Below are 18,119 nucleotides of genomic sequence, written 5' to 3'. Positions count from 1 at the left end.
AAAGGATTATTTTTAGGCTTTTGCGATTAAATCATAACACTACCTTCCACGCCATCTAATGGCGAAGCGGGAAGTGCTAAGAAGGCTCGCACTCGAATCTACTATTTATACTCCAAAACAGGAGCCTCGCATAAACGAGGCCTCAAAAAATTAGTTAAAAACTCTTAACTGTTCCTCTCCACGGAAATCTTTAGTAAAAGGCGAAAGATTTATACGATCTGAAGAGAAACCAGAGTATGCCAAGCTGCCTTCGCCCTGCCCAGCCCTACAGCCGTCATACCGGGTACACTCATGGTGACCGTGCTCTCCCGGGGAGGCGGCGGCCCTTCCATTCTTCCTCGGATCCCGTGTGGAACGGTCCTGCCCAGGACGGACTCTAGCCCCTCGACGCCGGGAAAGCCACTTGCCTTCGGCCGGTTCAGGAGAGCCTGGATGCACTGCATTGTGGGTATGCAGATGAGCTCGGTCGCTGCTTCGGTTTGCCAGCGCTGTGGGTCTTGCCCGATGTGATGCTCAACCCTCTAACGCTCTCCTCGCTGGGTGCCACAGCCGTTTGATTGTGAGCCTCAGCTTAGTAAGGAAGAGTAACAAGCCCAGAGAAGGCAAAGAGGCTGCCCAAGGTCACACGGGTAACGGGTGACCGAGGCAGGCCCCCACGATTCCACCCAACCGCCCTCCTCACTCTAACCTTCTTCCCCATCTCTACATCTCGTCCTGGGCCTCCTTCCTCTGATCCTTCTCCTGGTATCCCTGAGAGGCCTGGCCAGCGGGAAGCTAGGTGGCTCACTGCGTAGAGTCAGAAAGACCCGAGTTCAAATTCGACCTCAAACACTTTTTAGCGGTGGGACCTTTCTCTGCCTCAGTTTCCTCAACTGTATAATGGGCATAATAAATAGTACTCCCTTCCAGTGCTGCACAGCGCCCGCCATACGGTAAAAGTACAATAAACGTCGATTACTGCCTTCCCTCTCTTTGCCCCCAGGCTTGCCAGGTTCTCTTAGATCCGGGAGAGAGACAGAGGGGGAGAGGGAGAAGGGGGCCAGGGGAGGAGGAGGGGAGGGGTCTGCATGCATTCAGGGAGCTGTAGAACGTGAGGGGCAGCAAGGAAGGCGGTTTGGTCAGACCCAAGTGAATAATAACTAAGGCTCAGGGGTCAAAGCCAGAAGACCCCCGTTTGATCCAAGAAGAAGCCGGGAGCCAAGGATACTTCTTGAGGAAGGAGATGCTCAGGCAGCTGTGTGGAGCACAGAAAAGGAAGGGGAGAGAGGGCCCTGAGAAGGCCGGGAATAAATGTTTTTTCCCCTTCATTTCTTGTCTCAGAGCTGGGAGGGCCCCCCATGCCTTCTGCCCCTCTCTCCTCCACCCCAGCGGCTCAATGAGGAACTGACCCTACTCCTTACCAGAGCTGACCCCTCTGCGGGTTCGAGTGACCCCACTCCATGCCATGTCCTCCGGCAGACCTGCCTACAAACAGACCCATGTCTCCTCCATCCTGAAAAAAAAAAACAGCAACAGGAAGGTTGATCCTTCCATCCCTGCTCACTACCTTGCCCTTTGTGGTCTAACTCCTCCTCTCCAATAGGTGCCTCCTCTTCCTCTCCTCCAAAACCCATCATGTTCTGGCTTTCAGCCTCAGCCTCAGCCTCTGCAAAGTTACCAAATCCATCTGCCTTTTCTCCCACCTCACTCTCCTTGACCACTCTGCAGCTCTTGGTCACTCTCTGCTCCGAGATGCTCTCTTCTCTCTAGGTTTTCTGGACTCCCCAGTGTTCTCCTCCTGCCTCTTGGTCGCTCCTTCTCCATCTCCTTTTTTTGATGCTGCTCCAAATCATGCCCTAAAACTGGGCCCTTTTCTTTTTCCTCTGTAATACTTTGCTTGGTGATCTCATCAGCTCCTCGGGATTTACTTATGCTGATGATTCTCGAGTCTACTTTTCTCGCCCCAGTCTCTCTGCTAACCTCCAATTTCCAATTGTCTTTTGGTCATCCCAAACCCGACGTCTAGTAGAGGTCTTAAGCTCAACACACCTAAACCTGGACTCATGATCTCTTCCCCCAAACCATCCCCTGCAACACCACCTTCTCAATCCCTGAGTCTCACAACCTGGGAGTCATCCTGGATGGTCCACTCTGTCTCATACTCCATGTCCCTCTGCTGCCATGGCCTGTAGACAACACCTTTACAGCACCTCTCAAACAGGCCTTCTCTCTTCTGACACTGCCACCTAGTGCTGGCCCTCATCAGCCTATGCTGGGTTATTGGAATAATCTGGGGGGTGGGGAGTCTGCCTGCTCTCTCCTCAGTGGTCTCCCAAAACTCCAATCCAGTTTAAATTCAGGCAGGAAGAGCTTCAATAGGACTTTCCTTCCCCCACCCCATTTTTTTTGGTGGGGCAATGAGAGTTAAGTGACTTGCCCAGGGTCACACAGCTAGTAATTGTGAAATGCCTGAGGTCAGATTTGAATTCAGGTCCTCCTGAATCCAGGGTCAGTGTGCCATCTAGCTGCCCCCCCTCATTGTCTTAAAGTGATTTACCTAAAGCAGGACTTCTTAAACTTTTTCCACTGGAGACCCCTTTTTGCCCAAGAATTATTTTATTTTATTTTATTTTTTGTGGAGCAATGAGGGTTAAGTGACTTGCCCAGGGTCACACAGCTAGTAAGTGTCAAGTGTCTGAGGCAGGATTTAAACTCAGGTCCTCCTGAATCCAGGGCCAGTGCTTTATCCACTGTACTACCTAGCTGCCCCTTCTCCAAGAAATTTTTACAATTTTTACAGGCATATAGGTAGATAAAATAAGTATACATAACTTTCCACTGTTGCCAAATTTTTCAGGACCCCCACATTCAGTTATATGACCCCATATGGGGTCAAGACCCACAGTTTAAGAAGCTTTGTACTAAAAGCACAGATATGACCATTTTACCACCCTTACTCTACAAATTCCAGTAGCTCCCTATTGCCTCCAAGAGCAAATACAAAATTCTCTGTCATTCAAAGCTCTTCACAACTATGCCCAAAGGGCTATAAAACTGTTCCTACTTTTTGATCTAGCAATACCACTACTAGTTTTATACCCCAAAGACATAAAAAAGCAGTGGGGGGGAAGGGCCCATTTGTATACAAATACAAATTTGATTACAAAAAAGCAGCTCTTTTTGTGGGGGCTAAGAATTGGAAATCAAAGGGATGCCTAACAGTTGGGGAACGGCTAAACAAGCTGTGGTATATGATGGTGATGGATTATTATTGTGCTATAAGAAATGACAAGCAGGATGATTTCAGAAAGGCCTGGAAAGACCTGTATGAACTGATGTATAGTGAAGTGAGCAGAACCAGGAGAACATTGTATACAGTAACAGCAACATTGTGGGATGATCAACTGTGAAACACTTAGCTCTTCTCTATGCCACTGTAAGTTCCTTGAAGGTTAGGGTCTATCTTGTGCCTCTTTTTGTAGCCTCAGTGCTTAGCACTGTCATGTAGTAGGCACTTAGTAAATGTTTATTGATTGATTGAGTTTAAATCGAACCTCAGGTGGCCTCATTACTAAGTTTTGTGACCCTGGGCAAGTCACTTAATCTCAGTTTGCCCCAGTTTCCTCATCTGTCAAGTGGGGATAATAATAGCATCTATTCTTCTAGGTTGGTCCTACAACTCCCAGGATGTCTTGAGGATCAAATGAGATAATAATTGTAAAGTGTTTACCACAGTGTTTACTTGGCACATAGTAAGTTAGCTATTATTGTTGTTATTACTGAGGCCCTCTAATAATAATAGCTAACGCACAACACTTTAAAGTTCACAAAGAGCTTTATATAGTCCAGCATCAAGGTTAGAGACAGGGTTACCCCCATTTTACAGATGAAGAAACAGTCTGAGAAAGGTTACTTAAGTAACTTGTCCAGAGTCACATGCAGCAGGAAGCAAGTTGGAATTGGAATTCAGGTCCTCCTGAGTTTACCCACTCTATCCTCTATTTAATCACACTACCTCCTAGGGAGTCCCAAAGAGGCTGTGATTTGCTTAGTCACAAAGATAGTTAAAGGGTCAGCTGTAGACAAGACTTGGCTATTGATTTTTTTTTTTTTTGGTGAGGAAATTGGAGTTAAGTGACTTGTCCAGGGTCACACAGCTAGTAAGTGTCAAGTGTCTGAGGCTGGATTTGAACTCAGGTCCTCCTGAATCTAGGGCCGGTGCTCTATCCACTGCACCATCTAGCTGCCCCCTTGATTTTTTTTTTAATAAACAAGTTTTGATTTCCAAATTCTATCCCTCCTTCCCTTCATCTCCTCGACCCTCCTCGAGGCAGTAAGCAATCAGATATAGGTTACACAGGTGCAATTATGTAAAACATTACCATGTTAGTCATTTTACATAAGAAACTCAAATAAAAGGGAAAAATGAAAGAAAAAAGTGAAAAACAGTATGATTCAGTCTGTGTTTAATCAATATCAGTCCTTTCTTTGGAAGTGGATAGTATGCTTCATCATTAGTCCTTTGGGATTGTCTTGGATCATTGTGTTGCTGAGAATAGCTAAGTCATTCACAGTTCTTCATCAAACAATATTGTTGTCATTGTGCTCAACATTCTCTTGGTTCTGCCCACTTCACTATACATCAGTTCATACAGGTCTTTTCAGAATTTTTCTGAAATCATCCTGCTTATCATTTCTTATAGCACAATAGTATTACACCACAATCATATACCGCAACTTGTTCAGCTATTCCCCAAATGACGGGCATCCCTTTGATTTCCAATTCTTAGCCAACACAAAAAAAAGCTGCTATAAATATTTTTGTAGATGTAGGTCTTTGAGGGATATAAACCTAGCAGTAGTATGCTGGATCAAAGGGTATGCATAGTTTTATAGCACTTTGGGCATAGTTCCAAATTGTTTTCCAGCATGGCTGGATCATTTCACAAATCCACCAACAGTGGATTAGTGTCCCACTTTTCCCACATCCCCTCCAACATCCAACATTTTCCTTTGTTGTTATATTTGTCACTTTGATAGGTGTGAGATGGTACCTCAGAATTGTTTTAGTTTGCATTTCTCTGATCAATAGTAATTCAGAGCATTTTTCATATGATTATAGATAGCTTTGATTTCTTTGTCTGAGAACTGCCTGTTCATATCCTTTGACCATTTCTCAATTGGGGAATGATTTGCATTGAGTCAGTTCTCTATATATTTGAGAAATGAGGCCTTTATCAGAGATCATTGTTTCAAACAATTTCCAGTTTTCTGCTTTCCTTATAATGTTGGTTGCATTGGTTTTGTTTGTGCAAAATATTTTTTAATTTTATATAATCAAAATTATCTATTTTACATTTTGTAATGCTCTCTCTATTTTCTTTGGTCCTAAAATTTTCCCCTGTCCATAAATCTGACAGATAAACTATTCCGTGCTCTCTTAATTTGCTTATGATAACACCCTTTATGTGTAAATTGTACTCGTTTGGATCCTATTTTAGTATACAGTGTGAGATGTTGGTCTATACCTAGTTTCTGCCATACTGTTTTCCAGTTTTTCCTGCAGTTTTTGTCAAACAATGAATTTTTGTTTCAAAAGCTTGGATCTTTGGGCTTATCATTTACTGGATTACTATAGTCATTTGCTAAAGTGTAATTCATACCTATTCTATTCCAAAGATCCACTATTCTACTTCTTTCTTTTCTTTTCTTTTTAAGTGAGGCAATTGGGGTTAAGCACTACTCTATTTCTTAACCAGTACCAGATTGTTTTGATAAACAGATTGAGACCTGATACAGATAGACCACTTACATTCTCATCTTTTTTCATTGATATCCTTGAGCTGGGGGCAGATAGGTGGCACAGTGGATAGAGCACTGGCTCTGGATTCAGGAGGACCTGAGTTCAAATCCAGTCTCAGACACTTGACATTTACTAGCTGTGTGACCCTGGGCAAGTCACTTAACCCTCATTGCCCTGCCCCCCCCCCAAAGATATCCTTGAGCTTTTGTTCTTCCATAAGGATTTTGTGTTGTTTTTTTCTAGCTCTATAAAATGTTTTTGATAGTTTGATTGGTATGGCACTAAAGAAATAGATGAATTTAGATGGAATTGGTCACTTTTATTATTTTGGCTCAGCCTAACCATGAGCAATTAATATTTTTTCAGTTGTTTATATCTGACTTTGTGTGAAAAGTATTTTGTAGTTGCATTCATACAATTCCTGGGTTTAAGACTTGGCTATGGAGGGGATAGAGACTTAACTGCTTAGTCTCAAGGGACTTGCCGGGGACTACCCCATTCGGAAAATATTTTACTTTCCCAAGAATTCAATCCCCACTTGCTATTAATAATCTTTTGTTGTCTTGAGTCGTTTGAGTGTTTGACCCTGACCCCATCTGGGATTTTCTTGGCAAAGACTTAAGTGGTTTATAATTTTCTTCTCTAGTTCATTTTACCGATGAGAAAACTGTTTTATTGATTTGCTCAAAAGTACACAACTATTAAGTGGTTTGAGACAAAGTTTCTCTTCCAAAACTTCCCACTATTAATAAGAACGCAGGTGCAGCTAGGTGGCGCAGTGGATAGAGCACCGGCCCTGGAGTCAGGAGTACCTGAGTTCAAATCCGGCCTCAGACACTTAACACTTACTAGCTGTGTGACCCTAGGCAAGTCACTTAACCCCAATTGCCTCACTAAAAAAACCCAAAAAAACCGCAAAACGGGTACATAACAAGCATAAGCTTTTAAACGAAATTAAACGCAAATAGATATCTTCAAGAGTTAAAGATCTATTTTAAAAAATAATTTATTTAGAATAAAAGTATTTTATTATTTTCCAGTTACATGTAGAGATAGTTTTCAACATTTGTTTTTATAAGATTTCCGATTTCAAAATTTTCTCCTTCCCCCCTCCCCTCTAGACAGCAGGTATAGGTCTGATATAGGTTGGTTTTATATATAATATTATGATTTATAACATTAAACATATTTCTACATTAGTCATGTTATAAGAGAAGAATCAGAGCAAAAAGGAAAAAAACCTCAAAAAAGAAAAACAACAGCACCGGAAACAAAAGAAATTATATGGTTCAATCAGCGTCCATATTCCACAGCTTGGGTTTGGGTTTTTTTTTCTGGATTTGGAGAGCCTTTTCCATCATGAATCCTTTGAAACTTTCTTGTACCGTTAAGAAGAATCTAGTTTATCACAGTAAATCAACCCATATAATGTTGATAATAATGTGTTTAATGTTTTTTGGTTCTTCTCATCTCACTCATCATCAGTGCATGAAAATTCTTGTATGTTTCCCTAAACTAGTTCTTCTCGTTGTTTTAAAGATCTATTTTTGTTTTGTTTTGTTTTTGGTGAGGAAATTGGGGTTAAGTAACTTGCCCAAGGGTCACATAGCTAGTAATTGTTAAATGTCTGAGGTCGCATTTGAAGTCAGGTTCTCCTGACTTGAGAGCCAGTACTCTAACCACTGCACCACCTAGCTACCTCTTAAAGATCTATTTTTAAACAAATAAAATACAGCCTTGTAAAAACAAGGCCTCGAAAAATTAAGCAAAAACTCTTGGTTGTTCCTCTCCACGGAAATCTTTAGTAAAAGGCGAAAGATTTATTCGATCTGAAGAGAAACCAGAGCATACCTAAAGATTTCCAGCTTCCGCGACCCAATAGCTCGCACCCACAGTAAGCTGACGGTAACTTTTTCTCCGGCGTCTGTTGGGTTCTGCACATTTTTTTACATATATCCTTGCGGGCAACGTCTTTTAGAAAGGAAACGCACCAAGGTATTGTAGTGAGAAAAAAAACCCTCGCCAAGACCCGGGAATTTTCGGCGTTAAAAACGCAGAGAGCACTGGGTAAACAAGTATGTACATAACTCCCGCGGAGCGAAAATAAACAACAACAACAAAAAAAGCTACTAAAGTAAGAAAATCAACAGCAAACCGTTTAATAACTCCCATGTCTTTCATTCTGCATTTTCAACTGTATAAGGTAGCCTTGCCGAAACAAGACCTCAAAAAATTGGTTCCAAACTCATAACTGTTCCTCTCCACGGAAATCTTTAGTAAAAGGCGAAAGATTTATGCGATCTGAAGAGAAACCAGAGTATACCTAAACCTCTTCGGCTCTCCTCCCAGAGGAGTCCCGGGCCCGTGTACAGTCATGGCGGTCCCCGTCCTGTCGGCCGTACCCCTTCCACCAACATCACAGAAGATATGTTTCGAGATCTGAGCCCCAGTTTGCAGCGATGGCCCTGGAAAATCCTCTGGACAACGGAGATGAGCAGCCGGACAGAAGGCTATGGCTCTCCTAGCAAGGCATCATGGGTATGCAAATGAAGGACGCAGTCCCGCCCCTGCAGAGACCACGAGCAGGTGTTGCCCTACAGCCGGCGGCTGTGACTGAGTGCGCGTGCGTCTGGAGCCAGCGGGTGGGAGTTACTGGTTCCTCATCCTTGAGCTCTTTGATTGATGGATCTTGTTTGACAGGTCGGCCTTAGGCTCAAAGGATGAATAATTAGGGGTCTGCAAGAAATGAAGTGTTTAGGTCTCAGAAACAGATGGAAGAAATGGGGCCCGGTGTAGATGGGGGGTTGAGGATAGATGGAGGGGAAGGGGTGCAATGTAGATGGAAGGTTGGGAGATGGATGCAGGAGATGGGGGTCCAGTGTAGATGAGTGGGGTTCAGGGATAGATGGAGGGGATGATGTCCAGAGTAGATGGGAAGGCTGGGCTAGGTGGAGGGCCTAGAGTCCCCGATAGATGGGGAATCAGATTTCTGAGTAGTTGGGGCATCCTGACCCTGGGTCCTCCCTACAGTGATTTTTTCTGGCTTCTTCCCACTTTGGGTGGACTTGCCCCTCTCCCTATCCCATTCCTTTGCTTCTAGGTCTTCCAGGCTGTCTTCCAGGCTGTCTTCCAGGCTGTCTTCCAGGCTGCCTCTGCCCCCACCTCTGCCTCAGCCTGCTCTTCCATCCCTCTCCCAGCAGCCCCCTCTCCTGATATCACTCCCCATTGAAGCCTGCCAGGGCCAGGGGCTGATACTGGCTGAGGAGGAGAGAAGGGGTTTCCAGGGTCCAAGAAGGCACCTTGGGGGTCTGAGACCTCAGGCAGCTTGTTTTACTGTGGGCTGCACAAGGAGGGAATCACCCACCCTGAGTGAGGTGTGGTAAAATAATGGGATTTGGCAGACTGATTGGGATGGGTCATATCTGTCCTGAGTGACATATGCTGCTGATGTCAGCAGGAGAAACCACTCTCTAAAGGCAATTTGAAGGACTTCCCCTTTGTTCCCTAAGTGGAGCTCAGTCTCTTTCTGGAGTCACCTTCTTTCCAATGGTGCGAGCTACAGGAGCGGACAGAAACAGGTTTTTCCTGGTAGTATGTCCTGCTGCCCTGACTGCAAAGGTGTTTCCTATTAAAGCTACAGACCCCAGGTGGTGCTTTTTTTAATTAGCTGAATTAAAAACAAGTTTGGGGATTGTATAGACTTAGGTTAGAGTTAGGGGGATTATCAATTTTTCTTTTTCCCTATTCCCTTGTCTTTGATTCTATTAATTTCACCTTTGCTGTTTATTTTATTCCCATTAATAAAACCTGATTCATTTGTGGAAAAGAGGCTGTGAGGCTCCTTTCTTATTGGCCTGCGAGAAATATCTAAAAAGGCAGTTTGGAGGGGAGAGAGCTTTGGGCCTAGAGGTCCCTGAGCCAATATTATGGCAAGCCACTCAATTAACTCTCCCTATATCAAATTTGGTCCCAACAGAAGTCTCACCTGACTCAGCCGCCCACTGATGTCCCCTGTACCTAGGGGGATGCCCAGGACTGGCCAGGCTCTGTTTGCTCATTGTTCCCCTCCTTTCTCCCCCTCCCCCATTAGAGGCTCCCAATGTTTAGCACAGTGCCTGGCACACTGTAGGCATTTAATCAATGCTTGCTGACCAACTGCCTGGAGAGAGGGTTGAGATGGGGAGCCCCAGTGCTTAGGATATCAGTTTTGGCCAACTCAAATAGAAATGAAGGTCACAGAAGGAAGGATCCCTGCCCACACATCCTGACTTAGTTTTAAAGGGTAACGTTGGATAAAGCACTGGCCCTGGATTCAGGAGTACCTGAGTTCAAATCCGGCCTCAGACACTCGACACTTACTAGTTGTGTGACCCTGGGCAAGTCACTTAACCCCAATTGCCTCACCCCCCAAAAAATAAATAAATACTTAAAAGGGTAATGTTATCTATGTTTTATTGTATTTTTATTGATTTTATTAAACATGGTTCTGGGCCTCCTTCAGGAGGACCCACTGGCTATGTTTCTGACACCTCTGGTGTAGAGGCTTTCAACAAGATAGGCTAATGGGGGGGGCATGCATGGGTTGCAGCAGTACACCCCCCTTCCCAGAACTCAATTACAAGAATTGCAGTCCTTCAAACTTTTTTTGTTTTGTTTTTGTTGATTTTTTTTTGGATGGGGCAATGAGGGTTAAGTGACTTGCCTAAGGTCACACAGCTAGTTAAGTGTCAAGTGTCTGAGGCCGGATTTGAACTCAGGTCCTCCTGAATCCAGGGCCAGTGCTTTATCCACTGCACCACCTAGCTGCCCCCTTGGTTTTTTGGGGTTTTGTTGTTGTTGTCGTTGTTAAAAATTCTCTCTCTTTTTTTTTTTTTTGGTGGGACAATGGGGGTTAAGTGACTTGCCCAGGGTCACACAGCTAGTAAGTGTGCGAGGTGGTGCAGTGGTGAAGAAGAAGAAGAAAGAAGAAGAAGAAAGAAGAAGAAGGAAGAAGGAAGAAGGAAGAGGAAAGAGGAAGAGGAAGAGGAAGAGGAAGAGGAAGAAGAAGAAGAAGAAGAAGAAGAAGAAGAAGAAGAAGAAGAAGAAGAAGAAGAAGAAGAAGAAGAAGAAGAAGAAGAAACCCACATGCTCCACTTGGACAATCAAGTTCAGTAGCAACGAGGTGCTTTAGCCTGGCCAGGATCCCAAAAGAAAATTGGGTCCTTTTCTCCCCCCCCCCCCATCCACAGCATGCAGAGTACTTGGAGGTGTTTGTTGTGGTCTACGAGCCAGCTGGACTGAAGCTGATTGTTAAATGTTCACTGTGAGCCTTTACACCTGGGAAATCTCCAAATGGTACAAATCAGGGCTCCATTGTCCAGAGCAGAAGAAAGTGATGGAGAACATTTCAATAATACGGATTAAATTTAAAAGTGTGTCCCTGCATACCTTCTTTTTTTTTTTTTTTTGCGGGGCAACGGGAGTTAAGTGACTTGCCCAGGATCACACAGCTAGTAAGTGTCAAGAGTCTGAGGTCGGATTTGAACTCAGGTACTCCTGAATCCAGGGCCGGTGCTTTAGCCGCCCCCCCCCTTTTTTAAAATGAGTCAGTTGTTAAATATTTACTAGCACACCCTGGGCAGCAACACCCCACCCCCCAACCCGGCCATAGGCTGCAGAACCATCCTTCTGCCTCCCTTTATCTCCGTGGGAATTCAGCCCACATCCTGATCCTCCTCAGGGGCCCTTCCCTCCCTTTCATCTCAGTGGGTGGGCAGCCCTCCACCAGAGCCTCCTCCTTGGTCTCCCTCACCCTCATCTGAACATTCTCTATCCCAGTTCCCCAAAACCTTCCCTCAGGTGACTTCAAAAAGTCACCCCTCCCACCAAGCCCCTTGTATCACTATCCCTGATGAGGTCTGCACACTTCCAGAAATGCAAACTCCCTGGCCCCTGAGAGCAGCGTTCCCCCATACACACATCCATTGATTGCTCTTGTCTGGGGCCAAGCCGACAAAGATCAGTCCATCCCTCTGTTTGATGATGCTGCCTTTAAAGTATTTACTAGCAGGGATTTCTCCCCCACCCAAATTGACTTCTCCAGGCTCAATATCCCCAATTACTTCACCCAGTCCTCATATGGGAGGGGGCCTGGCAGCCCCCTCTCTGTCCTGGTTGTTCTCCTCTGGACATAGTGCAGTTTATTTCTATCCCTCCTAAGAGATGGTGTCCACAACGGAGCCCCATCCTCCAGATGAGGTCGGACCAGTGTTGAGGACAGAGGGAGGGAGGGGAAAAGGAAACAAACATTAAGTGCCCAATGTATGCCAGGCACTGGGCTGAGTGCTTTATCAATATCTCCTTTGGTAGAGGGGGTTGATACCATTAATCCCATTCTACAGATTCTACAGTAGAGGAAACAGAGGCAGATAGAAGTTAAGTGACTCCTCCAAGGTGATACAGTCTGAAATCAGATTTGAACTCAGGTCTTCCTGCTTCCAGACCTAGTGCTCTGTCCACTCTGGTGCTACCTAGACATTAGAGGGACCCTCCCCTCCCAGTTCCTAGAAGCTGGGCCCCTCTTCATATGTATCCCATGATGTTTGTTGGCTACCACATCACCCTGTTCACTCTTATTGAGCTTGTGGTCCACTAAACCTTCAGATCTTTTCCATATAAACTTTTATTGAACCTCCTTTCTACATAGCCTTTCAATCACTTCTTACCAAAGAAAGTTTACATTTCTCAGCCTGAACTTCAAAGGCTCTCACAATATTGTGTGCCTCTACTTTTCAGCTCATACTCTGCCCCATCCAATCAAAGCAACTGTCTGCCCACTGAACAGAACCTTGGGCTTTCTAGCTTCTATGCCTTTGCTTAGGCAGTACCCTCCACTGAGCCTGCCTTTCCCACCTTCCCATCCTAGCTTCTTCCATTTCTCTTAGATGCTACAGCCTCCCACCCTCCAGCTCATCTCTGAAGATTTTATAAGGCCGCTCTAGTTATTTATGCTTGTGCCCTATCCCGTACTGCATGGTATGGTCCCCAAGGGTGAAGGTGCCCTTGGGGTTGGCCCAAGCAGGCACAGAGTCACTGCTCTTGGGGTCAGGGCCAAGGCTGAAGCAGCAAGGTCCCCTGAAGGGGGAAGGGAAAGGTGGCCAGGGGGCAACCTGGGCCAAGGAGGTCAGTCCTGATGGGGAAAGCTTGGCCCCTTAACCCAGGAGCCTTGGGAACAGCAAAGCTCCCTGCCCTGGGCTCTTGCCCCAGCAGCCTGGCAACTGTTCTTTTTTTTGTTGTTGTTGTTTTTGGCAGGGCAATGGGGGTTAAGTGACTTGCCCAGGGTCACACAGCTAGTAAGTGTCAAGTGTGTGAGGCAGGATTTGAACTCAGGAACTCCTGAATCCAGGGCTGGTGCTGGCTTTATCCACTGTGCCACCTAGTCACCCCGCAACTGTTCTTGTAGAAAGACCCAGAGAGGACAGTTCTGTGGTTCTGTCAGGTGGCTTTACATGAGAACGGGGCAGGATTCCATCGGTGGAAACAATGAGCCCTTGCCATCTGCTGGAACGCTGCACCTAAAAGACCAAGGGCTTTCCATCAGATAATACAACTGAGTTCTTCCCTAGGGGTTGTCTCCTCAGTAGAGTAGGAGCTCCCTGAGGCTAGGGACTGGCTTGCTTTTTTTTTTTTTGTGGGGCAATGAGGGGTGACTTGCCCAGGGTCACATGGTTAGTAAGTGTCAAGTGTCTGAGGCCAGATTTAAACTCAGGTCCTCCTGAATCCAGGGTGGTACTTTATCCACTGCGCCATCTAGCTGCCCCCTTGGCTTGCTTTTCTATCAGATCCTCAATGTTTATAGGAGAAGCTTATTTAATGCTCTATCCATCCATCCATCCATCCATCCATCCATCCATCCATCCATCCATCCATCCATCCATCCATCCATCCATCCATCCATCCATCCATCCACCCATCCATCCTCCATCCATCCATTCATTCATTCCACAGTCTGGCTTGCCAGTCACCAGAGAACTGTGAGCCTGTCTGGGCCTCAATTTTTCTTTCTTCATTTTGGAGGTGAGTGGCTAGTCTGCTTCAGGGAGGACCACACAAATGGGTGGGGCATTCTGTAGAACTGAGTGACCCTGGGCAAGTCACTTAATCTCTCTCTGGGTCTCAGTTTCTTCCCGTGTAAAGTGAAGGGACTGGACTCAGTGGCCACTAAAGAGAGGAAATAATAGTTATTGATCCCATGGTTCCTGGTAACAAAGTAGGTACTTAATAAATGCTTGCTCTCTCCCTCTCCCCCCCCCACCAAGATCACTTCCAACTCCACATGCAGGATTTTATGATGCCCCAGCCTGCCGAGTGATCAGTCTTAGAGTTGGAAGGGAGGCCCCTGGGTATAACCCTTTTATTTTACAGATGAGGTCCAGGAAGATTAAGGACTGGGCCAGCATCATAAATATAGTGAGAGGCAAAGCTGGCACTTGAATTTAAGACCACTTTCTCCAGCGCTCAGGCTCTCCTCCTAGCTGAAGGTATCTGTGTACCGCCCCCCTGAGGGCAGGGGGCGGTCCTGTATCGTGACCCTGAGAGTGTTTGTAGGTACAGACTTAGAAACATGACTTACTCTTATTACCCTTTGGTCCCACTCGATTTCTCATCATCCCATTCCTCTCCAGCCAACATCAATGAAGCACCTACTCTGTCCCAGCTATTATGGGCAGCTAGGTGGTGCCATAGTGCACAGAGTGCATGCCTGGAGACAAGAAGACTCATCTTCCTGAGCTCAAATCCAGCCGCAGACCTTACTGTTTGACCCTGGACAAGTCATTACACCCAGTTTGCCTCAGTTTCCTCATCTGTCAAATGAGCTGGAGAAGGAAATAGCAAACCACTCCAGTATCTTTTCCAAGAAAACCCCTAAAGGGTCACAAAGAGTCAGACACAACTGAAAATGAATGAACGACAACAATGTAACAGCTATAGAGCGGAAACAAGAAACAGCTCCTGGCCTCCTGGGGACCATAGGTCTGGTCCAGGTCAGCAATTCTCTGTGTTCATCAAGCCTGTGGGAGCATGACCCAGGCAGTGCATCAAGACCTGGGGCATTGCCCAGGTGCCCCAGGAGAAAGGTTCAGGGCAAACCTCCCCAAGGCAGGAAAACACCTGTTCCTGAAGTCCCATAGAGAATGGTCAGGAAGACCCCCAGGCCTCCCCTGGGAGCTATTCACAAGGACCCCCCACAATGTCCCCAGGACAGAGCTCAAGGAAGAGTGAGAGGAAGTGATGTAGGAGGCAAAAAAGGGGTTAACAGAAAAATCTAAGACCCAAGCTCTAATTTAGATATGAGCTCTAAAAAGGATTCAGACCCCCCAGTTAATGGATAACTTAAGATTTGGGAAACAAGTCAAGGCCTACGTTCTGGTTACCCACAGTAATCAGTTCCCATAACAAGAACATAAAGAGGCAGGTCAAAAAGACCTTAACTATAACAATGATACACAATGATACACTGACAGGGTATAGAAATTCAAACTGATAAATGAAGATATTTTGAAAACTGAACATGGGAATCAAAAAATGACGTGCAGAAAAGGCCAAATTTGTCTCCAGATTCACCTTATGACGTGTAAACCCCCAAAACACACTTCCACAGAAAAAGGTACCCCCTTTGAGGGTTGGCTTAGGGCCCCAGGAACTCCAAATTAGGTTAAGCCCTCCCCTGTACCTCCCTAAGGTGGAGATTATTATGAGACTGATAATCAATTAATTCATACTATAAACATAACTATCTTTTCTTTTCCTATTTGAGAGATACCTTTCCACTTTTCTGGTTCTCTCCCTGTGTTCATTCACAGTATTGCAATAAAACTTGGGAAATTGGGGCAGCTAGGTGGTGCAGTGGATAAAGCACTGGCCTTGGGTTCAGGAGGACCTGAGTTCAAATCCAGCCTCAGACACTTGACACTTAACTAGCTGTGTGAACCTGGGCAAGTCACTTAACCCTCATTGCTCTGCAAGAAGAAGAAGAAGAAGAAGAAGAAGAAGAAGAAGAAGAAAACTTGGGAAATTGAGTCACTGAGTCCTGTAATTTTTTGGGGACGACTCATGAGCAGTTTGACTCTAATTCCATCCTACATCAGAAGGGGCTGCAATCCCCTCCCCCATTTATTTATTCATTCATTCATTCATTTATTTATTTATATTTTTTCTCCCCCATTTATTTTGTGACTAAACACAAGGCCTCCAACTCTTCATCTGTGGAGGGAGGAGCATTTCCAAGGAAATTAGGATACTGGGCAGGCAAATATTTCCCAGCCTCCTCTGTCCTTCTCTGTGTCCCCCAGTGAAGTGTGCCCTGACCTTGGCAGTGGCAGAGGGGGATGATGGGACTCATGGGCTCAGAGTCAGGCAGAGCTGGACAAAGAGAAGGTGGGGGCAGGGGATGCCAGAGGGTAAAAGCTAAAGAGGGGGCCAGACAAGGTGGTATGAGGCATGTGAGGCAGATACTGCCTCCCCTTTCCCTCTCTTTTCCCAGGAGACTGAGCTGAATGCCCCAGCTGAGCTGTTAGTTTGTGTTTGTTTTTTTTAGTTTAGTTCCTTGTTTAAATACTTTCAAGTCTTGATATTATTAAATATCTCAGTGTACATTATGTATCTTATGTAAATAAGATGATGTTAAGTTGCTAACACAGTTGCATTATTGTTGAGATGCCTGAGAATAAGGGATGGGGAAAATGTCCAAAGGAGAGAAATATTGAAATAGGCTCTATTTTGCCAGAGTGTGATCTCTGGGTGGGGATTCGGAGCTACTATTTCCTTTTCACAGCTTCCTTGGGTATGGGAAGTGTGTAGGAGTAGATACAAAGCCACCAGCTGGCTTGGGTTGTTTGGGAGGAGAGCCCTTCCCAGAAAGGAAGGGGGGGGAGGAGAGAGAGATGTACACAGAGAGAGGCAGAGACAGAAAAAGGTGGGGAGAGGGAAGGAAGGAGAGAGACAGAGCAGTGTCACAAAAAACCCAGAGGAGGAGAGTATCCAGAAGAAGGGGGTGCCAAAGGCTTCAGAAAGCTCAAGGACAAGGATTGCGAAAAGGATATTTAAGAGGTCTTTGGTGATTAGTGAGAACTGTTTCCATGGAATGATGAGGTCAGAAGGCAAGGGGATGGGAGACGGAGGGGAGGGGAAAAGAGGTGGAAGCACTCACTGTAGATGGAGGATGACTGCTCAGAGGTGGTGGGTGCACAGAAGTGCCTAAGGAAAGGATGGCAGTAGGGAAGGAGTGGGCAGATGGGGAGAAGTCAGAGGTTAGAGAGAGGAGATGCTTGGGAGGACAGTCCTCTTGTTATGGGCCTAGCACCCCAGCAGTTTTCTGGGGCACATCAAAGAACCTTCTCCTTGAGAAACTAAACCAAAGGACAGACACACCTAAAGAGATAAGTGGGACTGAGCTAGCTCCTGGACCACCACCCTTCATTCCAGAATCCCCCACTCCTGGGGAGATAAGATTCGGTGTGGCTGCTGCCTTTTGTGAGGAGGAGATGGCTTGAGAGATCTGCAGCCACCCCTCACCCAATTCCCCCAGCCACCACCAGTGGGGGGATGGTCCTTCCCCAGTAAGGGAACTTTCCACAGTCAAATGGTCACCCCCACCAGTCCTCTATAAAAGTATCTGCCTGTCTTCTGCTCGAGGAGATAGGTATCTCAGAGCCATGCCTTCTCCCCATGAGAAGTCCAAGGATTTCTCTCCTGGTTTCCTTTCCCTAGAACCATAAATAAACTATTATTTTATTCTATTTTTTTGTGTGTGTGAGGCAATTGGGGTCACAGCTAGTAAGTGTTAAGTGTCTGAGGCCAGATACGAACCCAGGTACTCCTGACTCCAGGGCTGGTGCTCTATCCACTGCGACATCTAGCTGCCCCTGAGGGTGTAATTCTTTAAAGAATTCCTAAGAACCTCTACCTCTATCCCAAACCCCAAGTCGATTTCCTCATAACACTCTGGAGAAGGTGGAAGCAGGTGGCAGAGGAAGGCATCCCCAGATGGGAGGGGAAGAAGGTGCCCACATTCACAGGGTTTGGTGGGTACCGCTAAGAACCATGGCTGGAGGGGAAGGGGGTGGGGGGTGGGGACAGTAGTTGCGCCCGGGGTTGGGGGGGCCTCCCTCTTTGCACCAGGGGCAGAAGCACCATTAGGGATGGCTCTCTGATTTTATCTAATATATTAAAGAGGCATTTTAGGAAGCCCCTTATATTAAGCAAGGATGCTACGGGCCTAGGTACTTGTGCCAAGGGTCACTAAGCAAAGAGATCTACCTCCTATTAGAGTCAGCGTCTAGTGGATAGAGCACTGGCC

At 45.9% G+C, this 18,119-nt stretch overlaps 3 non-coding genes across 3 annotated transcripts; all 3 read right to left on the bottom strand.

Moving 5' to 3' along the window:
• Nucleotides 1-122: 122 nt before the first annotated feature.
• LOC122726834 lies at nt 123-238 on the bottom strand. Its single transcript, XR_006352828.1, has one exon. It is a non-coding gene; the product is annotated as a U5 spliceosomal RNA (small nuclear RNA).
• A 7,277-nt stretch (nt 239-7,515) lies between these two features.
• LOC122726837 lies at nt 7,516-7,631 on the bottom strand. Its single transcript, XR_006352830.1, has one exon. It is a non-coding gene; the product is annotated as a U5 spliceosomal RNA (small nuclear RNA).
• A 356-nt stretch (nt 7,632-7,987) lies between these two features.
• On the bottom strand, nt 7,988-8,103 carry LOC122726840. Its single transcript, XR_006352833.1, has one exon. It is a non-coding gene; the product is annotated as a U5 spliceosomal RNA (small nuclear RNA).
• Nucleotides 8,104-18,119: the final 10,016 nt, after the last annotated feature.

Source organism: Dromiciops gliroides, chromosome 4, assembly GCF_019393635.1.
Source record: "Dromiciops gliroides isolate mDroGli1 chromosome 4, mDroGli1.pri, whole genome shotgun sequence".
NCBI classification, from domain to species: Eukaryota; Metazoa; Chordata; class Mammalia; order Microbiotheria; family Microbiotheriidae; genus Dromiciops; species Dromiciops gliroides.
This window is presented reverse-complemented; position numbering and strand designations above follow the sequence as displayed.